Source organism: Crocuta crocuta, unplaced genomic scaffold (assembly GCF_008692635.1).
Source record: "Crocuta crocuta isolate KB4526 unplaced genomic scaffold, BGI_CrCroc_1.0 scaffold425, whole genome shotgun sequence".
Lineage (NCBI taxonomy): Eukaryota > Metazoa > Chordata > Mammalia > Carnivora > Hyaenidae > Crocuta > Crocuta crocuta.
In genome coordinates this window covers 91,120-112,005 of record NW_027531909.1, presented here as the reverse complement: position 1 = coordinate 112,005, position 20,886 = coordinate 91,120, and the positions used below count along the sequence as shown (strand labels likewise).

Sequence of the window (20,886 nt, the reverse complement as noted above, 5' to 3'; positions counted from 1 at the left end):
ATTAAAGGGACCAAGATTTTAGAGAGTGAGCAACAATGGAGAGGGGAGTTGAACATTTGCAACTGCTTTCTCTCTGAGGGTATTTGTCCATTTGGAATTACAAGAGGAACTACAAGAGGCTAAGAACCTAGGCTTTGCACACACAGAGGGCTGCTGAGGGCCAGTAGAGGAACCAGTAAAGATTCTGGTGGTTTGGGGTCACCTGGGTGGCTCAGTTGGTTAACTGTCTGACTTTGGGTTAGGTCATGATCTCGTGGTTTGTGGGTTCAACTCCTGTGTTGGGCTTTGCACTGACAGCTCAGAGCCTGGAGCCTGCTTTGGATTCTGTGACTCCCTCTTTCTCTCCCCATTCCCTGCTCATGCTCTGTCTCTATATCAAAACAAACAAACAAACAAACATTTTAAAAAAAGATTTTGGTGGTTTCATGGGCCCAGAGAGTCAAATTTAGAGACCTCATAAAACAAGACAGAGTGTGTCTTGGGAGGGGAGTGGGTAGAGAGAAGCAAGCCTGACATGTGTCTGGGTTTATTCCTTTAACCATTTTCCAAATTCTGAAACTACACAGTACAAGAGGCTATGAAGCTAAGTAGAAAGCCTCTGGAAAGCAGAACCAACTTTTAGTTAAAAGCAGGGATTAGAGTTCAGGACTTCCAGAAAGAAAGGCACAGAGAACACATCAAGCTCTTAGCTCGAAGCCCTGGAGGACTAAATATAGCTTACGAGCAGAGGAGAATACAGGTAGGGAGGGACTTACTAAAATTGTATAGCTCAGTGCCTAAATAGGAAAGAAAATGGTGAATACATTCTAGAAGGGGATAAAACCGTCTGGAAGCTATATAATAATAAATGGTGTTTGGCATTCAATCAAAATTATTGCACATGCCAAAAGGCAATATACTATGACTTGAAATGGAGAGAAAAAATTAAATAACAGAATCAGAACTATAGGTGGTTCTTATATTGGAGTTACCAAAGATTTTAAAATAGCAATGACTAATATGTTAGACAAAACTGATGAAAAAATGAAGAATTTCATCATAGAATTATAATCTATAAAAAGATTTGTAGGACTTTTTAGGCAATTGTAGGACTAAAAAGCCCAATACTTGAAACCTCAGGTTTATTAGCCAATTAGACATAGCATTAAAGAGGGTCAGTGAATTGGAAGACAGGTTGCTAGGAAATATCTAGAGTGAAGCAATGAGGGAAAAAAGGATTAAAAATTTAGAAGAGCATAAGACACACATAATTAAAAAAAAACAACAACAAATGGAACTACAATTGGATTTCCAGAAGGAGAGAAGAAAAAATATGAGAAAGAAAAAAAAAATGGAGAGGTCATGGTCAAGAATTTCCAAAACTGGTTTTTTAAAGAAAAGCAGCTAAGAAAAAAGAGTATATTAACTTCAAAAACAAAATCAGAACTTCTGTGAGTCAGAAGATAATGACATTTTGAAAGTGATGAAAGGAAATAACTTTATTGAAAGGTACAGCAAAGGGAATATAATCAATGGTATTGTAATAGCACTGTATGGTGACAGGTGGTAGCTACAGTTGTGAGGATAACATAACATATAGACTTGTCATATACCTGACACTAAAGTAACATTGTGTGTCAACTATATTTTAATAAAACAAAAGAAGAAAAGAAAATAACTTTAGAGCTAAAATTCTCTATTCAGTAAAATTATCCTTCCAAAATGAAGGCAAAATAGGGGCGCCTGGGTGACTCAGTCGGTTAATTGTCCCACTTTGACCCAGGTCATGATCTCGCAGTTCAAGGCCCAGGTCGGGCTCTGTGCTGAGAGCTCAGAGCCTGGAGCCTGCTTCGGATTCTCTGTCTGCCTTGCTCTCTGCCCCTTTCCCACTTGCATGCACACACGCATGCATGCACACTCGCATGCACACTCGCTCTCTCTCAAAAATAAACATTAAAAACATAAAGAAAAAAAAATGAAGGCAAAATAAACAAGTTTCCAAACAAACCAAACATAATTTTTACCAGAAAACTTGTACTAATGGAAGTTATTCAGACAAACAGAAAGTTATACCAGACTGAAACACAAAAATGCAAGAAGTGAAGAACAATGGAAAGGATAAATAAAAGTACACTATTGAGAATACAAAACAATAACAATATGAGGGTATTAAAATAAAGTTAATAGAGGAATAATTGAGTTAAGATGATCTGAAGATTTTAATATTAGCAAAGTGGTAAAAAAATCTATATTGGACTATAATAAATCAAGACTGCATGCTGAAGTCTCATAACCTCTAAAGAAACAGTGAAAAGATATAAAAATAACAACTAACAGAGGGGAAAATGGAATGATAAAAACTGATGAATCCAAAAGAAGTCCAGAAAAAAAGAAAAAGATAAATAGATAAATCAAAAAGAAGTCTGGCATATATTAAAGCCAAATATACTAGTTACGATAGTACATGTAAATAAACCCATTGCAAATTTAAGTTTGTAATGTAAATGAACTAAATATTCCAAATACTTGATTTTTTTAATGTTTATTTCTTTTTGAGAGAGACAGAGAGAGAGAGAGTAGTGTGTGAGCATGGGAGGGGCAGAGAGAGAAAGGGAGACACATAATATGAAGGAGGCTTCAGGCTCTGATGTGTGGCTCAAACTCATGAACCATGAGATCCTGACCTGAGCCAAAATCAGATGCTTAACTGACTGAGTTACCCAGGGGCCCCAATACTCCAAATATTTGGAAAGATATGCAGCAAACTGCTAACTCTGACACCTCTGGGAAGTAAAAAGTGTTTGGGGAAAAATAAGGAGGAGGGTTTTATTTTTCAAAATAAAATGGTTATTATTTGGTTGTCAGGAATGATCCCCATAACCGTATTTTATTTCTGAATTTAAAAGAAGAAAAATGTGATAAATATTGTATATACCTAGTTAGCCAAGTATTCTACAATGCCTTCCTTACAATGCCTTACTCACTCAGGGCTAAATCTCACCCTGCTATTTTCTATAGTTCCAGTTGGCGGTCTTGTTTTCATGCCCCGGGGACATAAAATCAGAGTTTCCCAAGTGTGAAACATTCTGGAGGCTGTTGATTAGTGTGCTGAGAAAATAATTGTTTGCCAGGTAAATGTTATCAAAATTCCCACAATTTTAAAGTTTTCCTTTGTATTCCGTTCCATCTCAGAGCATTTAACCGGTTCCTGTGTAATAGAAAAATCCAACAGGATTTTGTGTCATTTTAAAATTTATCGTTGATGCATTTTTTTTTTAAGATAGGAAGATATAAAGAAGGAAACAAAACATGAGCTGATCATTCTATCCCTCAGATAACTCCTGTGGACATTTTAAAAAAAAAGTAATACATGTATGTAATTAGAAAGTAACAGAAGAACACAAAATTTAGAGCATACTCCTTAACTAATTTACTTGCAAATATGTAACTAATGATCAGGACTGAACCAGAAGTAAAACTCAGACCCTGCAGTCTTTGGAAGTGAATAAGCCCTCACTGCGGGCTGGATAGTGTTAAAAAAAGACAAAATTCCCCAAATGGAGTCACTTGTGCTCAGCCCTATCACCAAGCCAAGACTTAACACCTAACTTAATTATAGCTTCAATGTCTTCCAGGAGTGGAAACTTCTACCAGTCAATCTGGAATTACCTGATCAGCACTAGTAAGGTACTCTGCCTGACAGACCTTTGCCATCCCCTAAAGGAAGGTGACCTTGACTGAAACCATCTGCTTTTTGCTTTTCTAACTTCCTCATCCTGCCCTCTTCTGTCTATAAGTCTTTCTATCTGCCAGATGGCATGCTGCTCAATTCATGAATAGTTGAATAAAGCCAGTAAGATCTAGAAAATTTACTCAGTTGAATTCTGGTTTTTAACGTTAGAAAAATCTTCTCAAATAATCTTGAAATGTTCACTTCCCACATTGTATCAGAAAACTCTTGTTCTTAGAGTTGTTAATCATTATTCTAAGACAGTGAGTTTTGTGGTCAAATGCTCCTTATGTAAATGTCATCTATTTCTTTCACATGAGTTCTAATTTCATTACTCACATGCCTTTTAAAAACAGACTGCATGTGTGTCCTTCAAATTTACCAGAGATGAGAGAGAATACTGCAGTAGTTTCACAAACATCGTCTAATCTGGTAATGCTGACACTATCATGGTCGTTTTATTTCAGGCACCTTCCAGCACAATCTATATTTAACTATAAAGAAAATAGTAACTATTTCTTCTAGGAGTGTGAAACGAGATCTAAAAAAGAACCCTCAAAGATTACTCGGAATAATCCCCCATCTACAGGGAGTCCTTAGGGAGCAGAACCCAAATTTATCTACCTGCGTTTCCCTCATATTTCCTTCTATTTACAATTTGTTCTATAAATGTTCTTTGAATTGACTGGAAGTCATAACCATTCAAAAGAGATGACTACATCTTAAAGATTTTTCAGGGGGTCACCATGCTGTTCTGAGGCCCTGACTCTAAACAAATAAAGAATCAAAGGCACAATGTTGGCACTAGTGTAAAGCAGCCCTCACACAAGGGAACTCAAAGGACTTTGCAATGTCACAGGACAATCTTTGTTTGTTTAAAGCAGGTCTGAGTGAGTAGCCATAAAGTGTGACAGGAGGTGGGGGCACTGTCTGCAGTTTGAAATGGCAGATTTCCTCCAATTACAATCACCATTTGAAACACTTACATATTCATTTTTATTCAAATATGCCACCTCTGTAGTCACAGTAACCCTTGTATATTTAGATTTGGTTGCAGGGACAAGTCTACTTGAGCCATTCATTTTATCCTCTCTCCTAAAGGTACCACGGTTCTCTCCCCTTTGTTTTTCTAATAGAATCCACTGTTGGACTTTTTTCTTCGAACATACTGTTTCACCCTCCAGGATGTGAGAAAAGCAAAAATAAAATCTCATACTGGACAACAAAATTAGGAACAGTTTCCTGGACTAACAGGAAAGGCTAGATGATATGTCTGTGTTCAGATTCATGGCAGGAGCTGTGTTCTTATATACGTTTCAAACCTATAACCTTCCTTTTGTTCCTTGTCACCATAAAGATACACCACTTAACAGACTTAAATTCCTGAGATGATAAGTGGTCCCAATTGGATTGTAAAATTCAAGGGTCAGACCAGCAAGACTGTTTCCAAAAGAGAAAAGAATCCAAATGGGTCCATTTTCTGTTTTTTGGTTTGTTTGTTTGTTTTGATTTATAAAGGAAAGTCTCAAGTGAGATAGAAAACATCATGTAAAATTAGCATTTCCCCCTGTATTTCTTTTTTGGGATCTGTTTTGACATCTGATTTTTATGTTTACAGAAATGGATTTTAATTCCATTCTATTTAGAAACAGACATCAAAATTCATATCAGAAGAAACACCCGTTTATCTCATCCAGAGCCTTCATTTCAGAGAGAAAACCGAAGCTGCAGAGGGATGGAGGACCTACTTAGGGGTCACGCATCCAGTTAATGGCTCAAGTCAAGCCATTCCTGATTTGTGCGTCCTTTCCATGGCATGCCCAATCTTCACACCATGCTCCACTATATTCCTTAAGACTTTAAATTTCAGGGTTTTATATCTTGCTATGATTTTTCCAGATAATTACATTTAAAAATAAAATTAAATAATACACTTTAGTCTAAATTATCCTAATATTTTATAAATAGCATCCCTTTTCTAATTTCATCTAGTTTAGTAATCAAAGCCAGAGTGAAATGAGGAAATGAAAATTTTTTGATTGAATTCATAGGAGGAAAAAAATTTTTCATTCATTCATTCATTACACAAGCCTCAATCTGATAGGCAAAAATCTGTTATAAGACGGCTGACAGGACTGATAAGGAAATATCTGTCCCTGATCAAAGTCTCCCCTTCCGAGTTCTTCTTCCCACCCAGCTTGTTGCATGCATTAATGAGGAATGCGGAAGTAAGAGGCTATAAATTGTTCCCTCTGTTGATCCTCTGGGCTCAGACCTCTGAAGAATGATCTTCTCTGAGCCCACTGGTGTAATAACCTCCTGCATTCCAAAATCTCAGAGTGCCGCTTGGTTCTTCTGCCGGGTGATCCAGACCAGATTCCATAACAAATCTATAGTGACATTTTAGATAAGACAATTTACTGGGAAGCTAATAAATCTTAAGACTCAGGGTCTCACACTTGCTAGGCCTCTTCTAAGGTCCTATGTCTAGGTTTATATGCTTTTTCTTAGGTCCATGAAAGTGTGAGTTTCAGGCTACACAATAGCTGGACCTAACAGTGGAAAAAAATTATCAAGTTCATTAATTTGGTTGCATTTGAAGCCATTGGTTCACCAAGAACTAATCATGGTAACATAACTTCTTTTCCTCTTTTGATTGCTTATCAGCTTAGTACAAGAGATTGAAATCACTCACTCAAGAACCATTGTTTATCAAGAGCCTTCTGCATGTCAGACACTGTTCAAGGGTTTGGGAATAATACAGTAACATAGTACCTGTCCTCAGAGAGCACAGTACGATGAAATTAATCATATATACCTTCATTTTAAATAGGTTTCCCAAAATGTATTTTTGAATAAGATGAAGTTAGGCATTCTGCATGATTACATTACTAGGTAGATTTCTTATTAGAGGAATGGCCAAACATTAAAGAATTGACTAATGGATTCACATAAACTTGGACAGCAGTCTCTAGAAGAACAGTACAGGGAATGTCAGTCAATGGTATTGCCTCATTCAACTATTTTACTAGCAATCTGAATGTAAAACACAAGCATCTTCATTAAATGTACAGCTAAAGAAGGTAAGTCAATATGATGAATGTCAAAGTCAAGACTTGTCAATATTTGTCATGAAATGTAGGTGGGCTTTCATGCAATGCTATTCCATTATCAACAGCATGATGGCCCTTTATTACATTGTGTTGACAGGTGTTAATAACATGTTAGTATGTTTTCAATCACTGAGATAGTTTGCCAAATTAATATGTCAGTTTTAATAACTGAAATATTCTTTCTTGTAACGTTCAAGAAAGTACTGACATCATTTATTAAAACTACGTTTCCAAACATCTGAAAATAATTAATATAATATACCATATCAATAGAATAAAGGACAATGACCACATGATCATCTTAATAGATGCAGGAAAAGCATTTGACAAAATCCAGCACCTCATGATAAAACCATTCAATAAACTAAAATAGAACAGAACTTTCTCAACCTGATAAAGGCCAGCCATGAAAACCCCCCAGCCAGCATACATTTAATGGTGAAAGATTGAACACTTCCCCCTGAGTACAGGAAAAGACAGCTTTTGCCACTTCTATTCAACATAGTACTGGAGGTTCTAATCAAGGCAATTAAGAAATAAAATGAAATAGGGGCGCCTGGGTGGCTTAGTCGGTTAAGCGTCCGACTTTCGCTTGGGTCATGATCTCGCGGTTCGTGGGTTCGAGCCCCGCATCGGGCTCTGTGCTGACTGCCAGCTCAGAGCCTGGAGCCTGTTTCGGAGTCTGTGACTCCCTCTCTCTCTGACCCTCCCCTGCTCACGCTGTCTCTCTCTCTCTCTCCTAGAAATAAATAAAACATTAAAAAAAAAAAAGAAATAAAATGAAATAAAAGTCATCTTTATTGGAAAAGAGGAAGTGAGACTTTCTATTTACAAGTGATATGATCTTGTATATAGGCTATCCTAAGGAATCTGACAAAAGACTGTTAGAACTAATAAGTTCATCAAGGTTTCTGGATATAAGATAATATACAAAAATTAATTGTATTTCTATACACTAGCAATGAATAATCCCAAAATAAAATTAAGAAAACAATTCCAGGGGCACCTATGTGGCTCACTCAGTTAAGTGTCCGACTCTTGCTTTCTTCTCAGGTCATGATCTCTTGTTTTCATGAGATCAAGCCTCCTGCTGGGCTCCATGCTGACAGCGCAGAGCCTGCTTGGGATTTTCTCTCCCTCTCTCTATGCCATTCCTCTGCTGATGTTCTGTCTCTCAAAAATAAATAAATAAACTTACCCATTCATAACAGCTTTGAAAAAATGAGATAGTTAGAATTAAATTTTAAAGAGATATAAAATATGGACTCTGAAAAGCTATAAAACAGTGTTGAAAGAAGACGTAAGTAAATGGAAAAAATTCCCACGTTCATGAATTGAAGGACTCAATATATAGCAACATTCCCCAAACTGATCTACAGATTCAACACAATCCCTATCAAAATCCTAGGTGACTTACTTGCTGAAATAAATGAGCTGGTCCTACAATTCATATGGAAATGCAAAGGACCCAGAATAGTCAAAACAATATTGAAGAAAAAAAAAAACAGCACTGTTGAGGGACCCACCCTTCCTTATTTTTCCACATCAGATGTTTCAGATTAGACCACCATTCATTGCCAATATAATTTCTTCTTCACTAAATAATATTTCTTCTTCACTGAAAACAATTGAATTGTACATTTTAAAAATATAAATTTAACGGTATGTGCATTACATCTCAGTAAAGACATTTTAAAAGCCCTTATTCTCCAATTCATTTCAAAATGAATTTTTTCATTTCTCAAATATTTAGCTACCCTCTTTAATAATTTCTAATAATGGCATAACTTCCAATTATTTTTCAGCTCTAGCACTATAAGCTGCCAATTGGGAGGCAAAAATTTTTCTAATTTTCATTACTTTACCTCCCATCTCTTCTAAAATATTGGGTAATTCTGAGGTATATATGATGAATAGTAGTATAAATAAAGTTATCAGGAATATGTATTTTATATCATTAATTGCATTATCCAGAAATTATTGAATATGGCTATTAATACCAAATTTAAATATTCAGAAAAAAAAATTAATTATGGTTAAAATTCCACATTTTCTTCCTAACATTACACTAGAATATCTGTATAAAGTTCAGTAGAGTTTTTTATGTCAACATATTTCACTGCAATCATTTGTCTCTGGCACCACCGACAAAAACTTACATAGCATGTAAGATCTCTTTTATGTCAGCTCTTTATGACATATTTATGTCAGCTTATTACATCAATATCGAAAAGAAAAATGTTTCCAATTTTCTTCAAAGTACTGAATTTTTCATTTAAAGGCAATTATTCTATGTTTACATAGAGCAATTGAAACATCATCAATAACGATCGAAATTTTACTATCTTGATTTATGTTTTCCAAAAAGTAGTTTTCTCTTGTCAGTAAACATGCTTTTAGCAATCCAGGACTACAAATATAGATTATAATTATGTATCTATATTGACGTTATTGTTTTTTCACAGTTCTATTAGATATTCATGCCTTAAAATGTCTATCATTTTTTAGGATTTTCAAGTGACTTCACTTACTTTCTCAGGAATTTGACTTTTCAGCCTTTTGAAATTTGTACTGAACTTTTGAATTTTTACTATTTCACTCACTCTTGATATTTATTTAAAAAATTTTTAATACGTATTTATTTTTGAGAGAGAAAGAGATCATGCAAGTGGGGAAGGGACAGAGAGTGAGGACAAAGGATCTGAAGCAGGCCCTGTGCTGACAGAAGAGAGCCCAATGTGGGGCTTGAACTCACAAACCATGAGATCATAACTTGAGCCGAAGTCACATACTTAACTGACTGAGCCACCCAGGTGCCCCCACTCTTGATATTTAAAAATGTTTTTCCTTAATGAGGATCATAAATTTGTTTTTGTTTAAATCATAAGATTTAACAGAACTTGTTTCCTAATTTAATAAAATGTTTATAATTTTTTCCTTTTAATAAAATAACTTTGATGTCATTTCTTCTTTATACTCCCACAGAAGCAAATTATTCCTGTTTGTTATATTCAATAGAAATATTGGAAACAAATCCAAACTTTGTTGTCCCTTCATTCTAGGCATTTCTATTCAACATTTTGCTATAAATCCTTACATTTCAAAACATTAAAATATATACTTACACAAGAATTACAGCATGGTAACTATGAAAGACACATAAAAAAACACTATATAGTTGTGATAGCAACTATAATTCCAGGATGAAAAGAAACTGGTCATTCTCCCAAATCACAGACAGTTTTAAAAAGAACACACAACCTATCTGCAGTGTTTCCTGGACTTTGGCCCACTGCCTATAGAGTTCTCACTATTTCTCAGATGCTGTTATGATGGGTGACCATTTATCAAGGGTTGTTGAGATATTCTACAATATTTGATTAGAAATAGTGAGTTTCTATAATAGTCTATAATAAATAGTTTATAACTAAAATATATTATAGTTTAAATACATGCCTATCACTGTTGCTATGATAAAATTTACCAAGTGGTATAGAAACATTTCAGTATTTTAATAACCAGTCTGGCTTTTAACCATCAGTCCTAAGTCTGTGAATGGACATACTCTGTGTAAGTATGGAATGGACTGCTCTGTGTAAGGAACAAGAAAATTACTCTTAATAAAGGACGTTCTCCATTATATTCTGATATGTGCCTGGAATGGGAAACTGACAAGACAGGAAGTATTTGAGGGAAAATAGTGACTCTTCCCTAATACTTTTGCTAAGGACTTTGCCAAGACAAGACTGGAGATTCATTGGCTCTCCCTGTGGATTAATTACAAGGTACAATCGCCACTGGTTATTGGGAAAAGTGGAGACACCCAGGGACGAGCATCAGCAGAAAAGACTCATCCTTGTCATTCCGCTCATTAGAGAAAGACATGTGTGACTTCCCAGAGCTCCCAACAGTAAGAAAGAGACTTCAAGAGGAACAAGAGGGTTTTCCACACTGAGTTAGATATATAACAATGTCCACTGCAGTGCGATTCATAACTGAAAAATAATGATTTGTTTGAGGAATAATTGAGGAATTGCTAAATAAATTGTGATCCACCCAGAAGATACTATGTAGCCCTTTAAAAAAAGCAGTCTTTCAGTAAAGGCAGTAGTATGAATGTATGTCTAAATTTGCTTCACTGAATGCTTCCAAATCAACAAAAAATAAACTATATAGTGAAGGGAGTCCCATCTACAATGAACACAGGATATAGCCCTATCCCAAACTATCAATGATCATGAGTTTCTGTAAAATAGAGATATTGGGGCAAATTAAGTGAGAATTCCAAAAAAGTAATAGATAATGTTCTAGAGCTCAATGATAGTCCCTCAAAATAAGGGACCAGGCACGAGAAATCTAATCTCTTGCTCGAAAGAATAATTAAAGTAGGCTAAACAAGGGGATGATATAATTTAGTGCCACAGTTTCATGTCATTGGCTGGCAGGGCTGGAGTGGTCAGAAGGTGGGCAAAGCTTATTGTTTTCTTGGACTTGGACTAACTACACATCCCACCCCACCAGCAAATTCACGTCTACCTGAAACTTCAGAGTGGGACCATTTTTGGAAATAGGATCTTTGCAAATGACATTAGCTAAAGAATTCAAGAGGAAATCATCACAGATTAGAGTGGGTCTTAAAACCAATGACTGGTGTTTTTATAGGGGGAGGAGAGGATATAGAGAGACACACAGAGACAAAGTTCATATGAAGAAAGAGGCAAAGAAGGGAGTGTTGCAGGTCAAAACCAAAGAATGTCAAGGTTGATTTGGCATTGATTTCAGACTTCTAGCATCCAGAACTATAGGAGAATAAATTTCTGTTGTTTTTAAGCTACCAAGTTTGGCTAATTTGTTTTGGCAGCCTGAGGAAACTAATGCCACATAAATAAACTGGAGTGTGATAAAGGAGAGAGGAGGGAGTATCAAGCAGATTTGCAGTGCTGACCAAAGTGGATTGAATAGAAATAAACACCAAATGGCTAAACACAAAACATCTGTGATCTATTAGCCTTCATTATGAACCACAAAGGAAGACTGAACACTGTCTCCAGCTGAAAGCTAGAAAGGAAATGAAGACCTCAGTCCCACAACTGCATGGAACAGAATCCTCTCAATACCTGAATGAGCACGAAACAGATGTTCCCCCTTGAGCTTCAAGAAAAATTGCTTTGCCGACACCTTCATTTTTAGCTGAGACTATACTGGACCTCTGACCTAGAGAACTGTAAAGATAATAAATGCATTAAGACACTAAGATTGTATTGTTTATTTATTTATTTTTTTTAAGTAACAGCAATAGAAAACTGATTGAGCAAGGATACAAGCTGGGTCCGAAGATAGAAAGCCTCACTGAAAGTCTTAAAGAAGCAATTACATCTTCAAACATCCTTCTCCATCCTGTGTAGCTAGGAGATGGCCCCTCTCTACCTGGCAGAAGAATGGAGGTTGACTCTCTGAAAAAGCTCAACCAGAATTATCTGGGACATAGTGCAAAGCCATAGTCCAATGTGAACTACCTTAAAGTCTGTAAACTGAAGGATGAAACTCAACCAACCTCTTTTCTTGCTCAGCTCCCAAAATGCCAGCAGCCAGGAATAAACACCTCTGACAGGAGCTTGGGAACTCCCCCACGGGGAAATTGATCAGCCAAAGAGAAGTTATGTAGAGATACTGACATGTGTGTTTCCCACAATGGAATGGTTGAGTCCCCACTTGACTACCCTATAGCAAAGCCTTCTTCTTGACAGGTACCATCCAAGTGGGAGCTTTGAATTAGCATTTTAGTGTTTCACTCTTAATTATTTTTTTAAGATTTTATTTTTAAGTAATCTCCACAACCAGTGTGGGGCTCGAACTGACACCCTGAGATCAAGAGTCACATGCTCTACTGACTGAGCAAGCCAGGCACCCTCCTCACTCTTAATTATTAACAGACACCAAAGTACTCCAGACATTTTAGAAAACTAGGCCAGAATAAACAGTGAAAAGGAACTTGTAGGAAACTGAACCTTCAAGAAGAAGACAATGTGCAGTAAGCTATAAGAAATATTCTCTTTCAGGAGCACCTGGGTGGCTCAGCTGGTTGAGCATCCGATTTTGGCTCAGGTCATGATCTCACAGTTCATGAGTTTGAGGCCCAAGTGCTGCCAGCCCAGAGCCTGAAGCCTTCTTCAGATCCTGTGTCTCCCTCTCTCTCTGCCCCTCCTCTACTCATGCTCTCTCTCTTTATCTCAAAAATAAATAATAAAACTTAAAAAAAATTTTTTAAAAAGAAGTATTCTCTTTTATTCAAAGATTTTATTGAACCTCTACTAGGTACTCATTGTTTTAGGTGTTGAACATAAAGTAACGAACAAAGCAGGGAAAGTCCATGGCCTCATGAAGCTTACATTAAGCAAGGGAAGAGAAGCTGCTAGACTAAGGACTAAAAGCAGAGAACTACATATGAAAGAAATAGTCAAAGATCAAGATAGAGCTTTTAAAAGTTAAAAATGCAGGGGCACCTGACTGGCTCAGTCAGTGAAGCATGAAACCCTTGATCTTAGGGTTGTGAGTTCGAGCCCCATGTTTGGTGTAGAGATTACGTAAAAAGAAAATCTTTAAAAATAAAAATTAAAAAATAAGTGGATTTTTTTTTTACTACTAGAAGGGTTAAATGATAAATCTGAAAACCTCGTGAGATAGAAAATGGAGATGAAAAAACATTTCTTAAATTTTTTTTTTTTTTAATGTTTTATTTCTAGGAGAGAGAGAGAGACAGCGTGAGCAGGGGAGGGTCAGAGAGAGAGGGAGTCACAGATTGAAACAGGCTCCAGGCTCTGAGCCGGCAGTCAGCACAGAGCCCGACGCGGGGCTCGAACCCACGAACCGCGAGATCATGACCTAAGTGAAAGTCGGACGCTTAACCGACTAAGCCACCCAGGCACCCCGAAAAAACATTTCTTAACTAGAGGATCAGGCAAGGAAGGTGGCAGGAGGTTCAGGAGTGGTATCTCCTGAGTGGAAAACATGAAACGGGTAGATCAGCCGAGATGTTTGGAAATACCGAGGGAAAACGTACAGTTCCATCAGAGAGTCTGGGGTGAATCTATACTATACAGCTCAACTGATGATTATATCTGCATAATGCAAAGGATGGATTATTGATTAAAGACATGACTATTAATTTACTCAAAATGGCGACACAATGATATTGAAAGGATGGAGAAAGAGTTTTATGTTGAGGTGAGGGCTCCAGGGAGTGGGTGGGAGAACACTGTAAGAGCAAGAAATCCTTTTCTTTCATAATAGGAATTTGACAGGTAACATCCAAATCGGAAAAATCAGGTGATAACAAAAGGAGCCTACTACTTTGAAAGAGAGTGGGCTCAGTATGTCACCTGTCTTCCATCTTGATTCTGAACAAATGGAGAAATAAGCAAAAGGGAGTGGCAGGCGGAAAAGAAACGATCACTATTGTTAATAAAGTCTAAGTTGGGGAGATGATGAGCAGGAGCCCCATACAGACTTATCAACTGAGCCCCACTGTTGGGTCAGCAAGGCCTGTTCCCAGGGTATCAGCACCCCCAAACCCACCACCGCAAATACATCATTTTGGAGGGGGAGGGGTGTTGCTGAACTGAACAGCCTGAGACCCTTGAGCTGGGAAAATGATTCGTGATACATTCATTTACTTTAATACGTTGAATAAAACAACTATTTTATTTCCGCGTTCAAAACCAAAGCTACAGCAGCACATTCCTGCTTCCTTGTCCTAAATACAGATGAGGCTCAAGGCACACATCTCTTCTTTCCCAATATTTTAAACACTATTTTATATTGAAGTTCCAAGGCAGAGATAGGTAAAGAGAGAATGTAGTTTGAGGTGCCCCAGCGGCTCTCCTTTTGCCAGTATTATTTATCATTATTTTGTTGCTAATGTGGCTCCAAGGCAGGGAGAGACACCTGGAGGTCATTCGGGAAGTCCCTGCTAGAATTGCGAAGACAGCCAAGGCTTACACTCTGGGTCCCTTGTGGGAATCAATAGTCCATGTTCCCGCCCTCCTCTGCAGCCGTGCCTCAGCACTGTGCCGATCCTGGGGGCCAGAAGGCCTGAACTGAGCTGGTGTTGCAGAGAAACTCAATTCTTGTGTTTCCTTGGGCAGTTAAGCCCGGAAAAATTCCTGTCCCTAATGTAAGAATCACAGGCATTCAGCATTTCTCATTTCCTAAATGGATAAAAAAAAGAAGAAAGAGCAAGAATTTGGGTGTGTTGCTTGAAGTGCTATTGCAGAAACCACTGTCAAAAGCAAAGGAGCCCGTACTTACATCCCTCAATCCCACAGACACCTGTTCCTGCTTTTATGGTTTATGCTGTTTAGGCTGGGCTGGAAGGGGAGAGCCACTGTCCAAAAAATGAGACAAGTGTGAAGGAAAACAAAGTCGACCCAAAGTTGGGGGGACAAAGAACATTTCTCAGAGAACATCTGAATTTTATTTTGGTATTTACACCTGTGATTTTTAAATAAGCAAAACAAATCTTTGGAAGTAGAAAGTTATCCTAGATTATAGCCCAGCTGGCAGGAGAAAAAAACCCACAGCAATCCCCTCAGGATATGTTCACAACACAAAAAGTGCCCCTCTTCGTTAGGCAGGGACTAGAAATCTCAGTCATGGAAAATGGGGATTAGTAGAAAGAACTTGGGCGTTGGAACCAATACTGGACAGGCTACTTTAGCCTTACTGAGCCTCAGTTTCTTTATCTGTAAAATGGGAATAATAATAGCGATAAAAGTCAGGAGATTGAAGAGATAAATGGAAACTTGTAGTTCATAGCTGCTATGTAACCTACGTTAGTTCTCTTTGTTTGCTCCGATTCTCCACCACGGTAGTCATTAGTGCTGGCCACCAAATCTATCCGTTTTTTCCCAAACATGTAATGCAAATGTACCTTCTTGCCCCCTTGAACATATGGCCATGCAAGTGGCCTTCACCAATGAAATGTGAGCAGAAGCTCTAAAGTCAAGTACAAGATTTGCCATGCAGCTTTTTTCTCCAATGGCAACTGGCAGTGTTCCGGATAGTGACCAGCTTGGAGCCAGGAGTGAGCATGACATAGCAAAATTCACACACACACACACACACACACACACACACACACACCAGGTAGGGTAAATAAGAAACAAAAACTTTTGTTTTTAGCCACTGTGAGTGGCTATTTGCCATCAACTCATTAATTCATGCCACATATACATGTTGAACAAATGTGTTAGATGCTGGGAAATGTATGATACTAATTCTTGCCCTCAGGAAGCTCAAAGGAAGGGGGAAAGAAAAGAGTCATTGTCAGTGGTCTTTTAAAAATATCCCCCCCGTTGGGTCTAATATTTAATGAGAGTCATGGATGTGAGCTACTGCTTTTGTGCACAAGGAATCCTTCTCTTGTATCAATATCTGCAGGTAATCAGGACACAGAGGAAGGAAGAAGGAAGGAAAGGAAGAAGGTAGTGTGGTGGGGAGACAATGAAAAAAGAGGTGGTTAAACTGACAAAGTAAAAACTGAATATTTCATGTTGTCTCTTGGTTGCCCACAACTTCCTGGCTCAGCTATCTCTCTCTTCCACTTTCCTCGGATGAAAATTCACTTGACTGTTTTTCCTTTGCAAGTCAAAAACAACATAAAATTGCTTACTATCATTATAGCTTTAGATCCATTCACTGTGTAAAAATTCTCCATTTATTATGGAGAGGATGTAAGATAAAAAGCCAAACAAATAAATGTCTAATGGTGAAATTGTAGGCACAGTGCCAACTGGGATGTCATTTTAGACGGAAGCAAGGGGAACTTGCCAATCCTATCATAAACCATGCCATCCTATATTTCTATGTGAAAATTATATGGGTGCTTAGTAAATTATTAACTTGCATCCCTTTGGCAGGTTTCGTGAAGGGTTTTCTCTGAGGTTTTATCTCGTTCTTTTGTTTAGAACCTATTCCTGTTTCTTCATTTCCCTTGACTCTCTGTATTGATTTCTATGCATTGGATAAAATAGCCATGTCTTCGGTCTTTAAGGAGTGGCCTGATCTAAGACATGATCCTTATTGTTCAACCCTGTCCTAGCTCTTCACTGTCTCTCAAACCTTTGTGACTGTCCAAGCAGCCTATTTTATTTGTAAGCGCTCCTAGCAGTTGAGGGTGTGCCTAGACCTGTTAGTGTCCCAAAGGGGAGGGTGTCGGCACCTAGATGCAGGCTGACCTGAAGCCAGACCCTCAGGGACTGGCTTTTAAAGTATGCAAACACATATCATCCTATGGAGCCATAAACATACGCCCCACAGCCCACCAGTGCCAAGTGACCCAGATGTGTCCCTTGGGCAGCCAGCACAAAAATCAGAGCTCCAGGCAAGTGTATGCACCTCTAGGGGAGATACCAGAGAGCGGTAGCAAGGGAGAAGGAGAGCACAGAGACAGTGCGCACGGACCTAGACCCCTGGATGTGTGCCAAACCTCAAGCCTGCCCCTTAGGTAGAAGTTACAAGATAAACATATAAGCGTCTTTCACAGAAAGACTGAAAGTGTGTTTCAGGCTGCTGTCGGTGCAGTGCCCTAGGGAGGGAGGGAGGAGCCTGCCAAGAACTTTCTGATTTTCCCAGACCTGTGGGACCCAGAAATACGTCACCCCCACCCCCACCCACCACACATGTGATCAAGGGGCCTCCCCTGTAGCAGCTGCAAAGCACAGGGCACCACAAGTAAAAACTGGGGCACCAGACGTGTGCAAAAGCTCTCCTCTGGGAGATACTGGGGCTGTGGAATACAGCAGAGGTCAAGTTCAAAGACAGCCCACAGGCTAGAGTCAGGCAAAGGGAGTCTGTAGAGATGGTGCCTAACCAGGAAAGAAAAAATGTCTGGAGTTAAAAACAAACAGACAGGGGCGCCTGGGCGGCTCTGTCGGTTGAGCGACCTACTTTGGCTCAGGGCATGGATCTCTGGTTAGTGAGTTCGATTCCCACATTGGCCTCTCTGCTGTAAGCACAGAGCCTGCTTCACATCCTCGTTTCCTCTCTCTGCCCCTACCCCGCTTGCATGTGCTCTCTATCTCTCTTAAAAATAAACATTTAAAAACAAACAAACACATAAACCAAGAAAAGATGGCATCCCGCCCCTGACCCAAGGCAGAGGGAAGGCACAAAGATGGCGCCCGTCAGCCTCTGACCCAGGACATGCGTGTCAGACAGGATGCCTGCCCCTCTCGGGGACGCTCAGTCGTGCACGTGGGGCTCCCCCACATCAAGTTCAGGCACCCCTTCACCAGGGCTTCTGCTGTGGACCCTGGGGTGGCTAAGTCCGAAACATGTGAGCCCTTTAAGAGCGACTTCTCAAATCATTACAGCTTTGTGGGACTGAGTGCGATCCCCATGGGTTTTCAAAGCTAATCATTTTGGGGGTTCATCTCTCAGATACAGGTCTTTAAACTTGAGGTGCCCGATAGGGTGTTCAAACATTTAGCTCCTTAGGGAGAAGTCCTGCGAAGCCCTGCGTTTCGTTCTCCTTCCTGACTCCTGACTGTGGGAGGGGTTTATGGCAAAACTGTGTTCCAGCCTCTTTAGCTGACACATAGTCGCTCAGCCAGTGTTTCTGGGTTGTTCTGTTTTGTTGTTCAGGAGAAGTTGTTCCCCATGTAGCTGTAGATTCAGTGATCTCCCAGGAAGAGGGGAGTTCACCATCCTCTTATGCCGACATCTTGAACCAGAACCTGGTTCCTTTCTCCTCTTGGCACTTTTATATTAAAAATCCCATGTTAGTGTAAGGATGATCCCACGCTTTTCAAAATTCGTTGTTGAGTTTTGAAAGACTCCCCTCCAGAATTGTAAGAGCTCAACATTCTTAACTAGTAATTACCACTGACTCCCATAAACTCTACCTTCAAAGAGATCAAAGCTAATAAAAGGGTAAATATAATGCCAACTAATGTTTGTACTTAGGCAGGTTTCTAAAAATAAAAAGTTGGCTTTTTATGGTTGTAGGAATATTTCTTTAAATTTTTTACATGTTTTTATTTATTAGAGAGAGAGACAAAGCGCAAGTGGGGGAAGCAGGCTCCAGGCTCTTAGCCATCAGCACAGAGCCCAATGTGGGGCTCGAACTCATGAACCACAGATTATGACCTGAGCCCACGTCAGAGGCTTAACCAACTGAGGCATGCAGGCACCCCAATTATAGTAAAATTTCTAAAAATATATTACAGTCTTTTTCTCTTAAGCAGAGACTTATACAGAAGATACCCCTTTGCATCAGAGAATGTTAGGATGGTTAGACCAGAAAAACAAAGACAAAGATAGGGTAAAAGGATAGCCTAACTGGTTACCCTAAAGTCTATTTTGAATAGAAAAGGCAGAATAAATGCATGATTATTTTTTTCTAAAACAGTTTCAAAATAATGAATTCATTCCCTTTTATCTCTCAACAGTGACCAATCAATTGAATTGCTTTAGAATCATTATGAACTTATAGTTATAATCATATTCTATGGGTTAGAAACAGTTGCAATTATTGCCAATTTTGGATGATCAAAATGACCCATCCTTGCCTAGTGGGAGCCTATTTTAATTGATTCTGCGGTCTTTTTGACACAACCCTAGTATTGGTTGATAGGTTGCTTTCTGTAAATATTTATAGATAAAATAATATGTCTGGGATTTGCTTTAAAAGGATGGCACCAGAGGGGTGCCCGGGTGACTCACTCAGTTAATCAATGGCCTCTTGATCTCAGCTCAGGTCTTGATCTCAGGGTGGTGAGGTCAAGCCCCCTGTTGGGCTCCACACTGGACTTGCAGCCTGCTTAGAAAAATAAAATAAAAATAAAATAAAATGATGGCACACAAAAGAGAGGTATAGATGAAACCATGACTGGCCATGACTTGATAAGTGTTTGAGCTGGGTGATGGCCGCATGGAGGTTCCTTATACTATTCTCTTACAATTGTATACATCTAAAATTTCCAAAATAAAAAGATTTTAAAAGTTCAGCCTATGACTTTCAAAATAGAACCTTGAGATCCTTAGCAAGACAGCAGTCTTTAAATGCCTGGTTTTGGTGGGAGAAAAGGGATTTGTAAGTTCCCAAGGCTTCTCTTATCAAGCCTAAGTGTACAGGTCTGAGTATAGAGTTTTAGTCAAAATCAGAGGTAGTGAGCTTTCTAGATATGAGGACATTCACCCAGTCTCAGGAAGGCATGAAACCTTCTCCAAGACAGAATTCAGGACGAGGATGGAGGGTGAGGAGAGTGGAAAATGGTGAGCTGAAAGCCGCAAAGGTTTTTCCTTGGGGGGAGGGGAGGGGGTCTGGACAGTTTTGGTGGTGGTCCCAGGGCTGGCTAAAAGGGGTTTCCCTCAGTAACCTGGTTGTCTCATCTTCTTCCACTCGTTAGCCCAGATCCTTGCCTCTGATCCCCAAAAAGGCGGACTCAATTCTTTGTGGTCTGGGAAATCTTGCTTTCCAAACAGGGCAGGAAAGGGCACTGGGCTGGGAGTCAGCACTTGAACCCTGTGACTCAAAATGACACTGTGTCCTGGGTCTCAATTTCATCACCCATTACATGAAAAGTCAGCCTGTAAGAATCAAGATCCTTCAGCGTCTCAACCTTCCAAACCCTAGACTTCAGGAACCCTGGGCCTGAACACACAGAGCCCTGCAGGCCTTTATGCCTTTTCACTGCCCGCCTTTTCCACCATTACACATTACGTGGCCTCCTAAGAAATATGTGACTGCCGTCACTTTCTGCAGATAATTGGGAGAGGAGGTGCCCGGCAGAGATAACCCCAAAGTTGGCAGCACTTTCAGGCTTTGGGAATCAGGCGCGTCACCGACCTGTTCGATTTCTCCTCTCTGTCCTTGCTCGCCTGCAAATCCTGACCCCCGTCCCCACTGCGGAGAAATCTCCTAAGAGACGGCTGCCGGCGTAGCCTCTGCGCCCAGGAGGCGTGGAGCGGAGGGCGCGGGAGCCGAGCGCGCTGCGGCCACGCTCCCAGCGCAGAGCCGAGAGGGAGGGGCCGGCGGGGGCCGGGCAGCCCGGGAGGCGGCGT

The 20,886-nt window shown here is 39.5% G+C and overlaps 1 long non-coding RNA gene across 3 annotated transcripts in view; it reads right to left on the bottom strand.

Moving 5' to 3' along the window:
• Positions 1 to 20,789, bottom strand: part of LOC144240362 (uncharacterized) — a 74,169-nt gene extending 53,380 nt beyond the window's left edge. For all 3 annotated transcript variants that reach the window (XR_013337692.1, XR_013337693.1, XR_013337691.1), the window contains exons 1-2: positions 20,672 to 20,789; positions 19,546 to 19,639 (exon numbers count right to left, since the gene is read on the bottom strand). This is a non-coding gene — a long non-coding RNA (uncharacterized LOC144240362). The remainder of the gene's footprint in view (positions 1 to 19,545; positions 19,640 to 20,671) is intronic.
• Between the last annotated feature and the right edge of the window lie 97 nt (positions 20,790 to 20,886).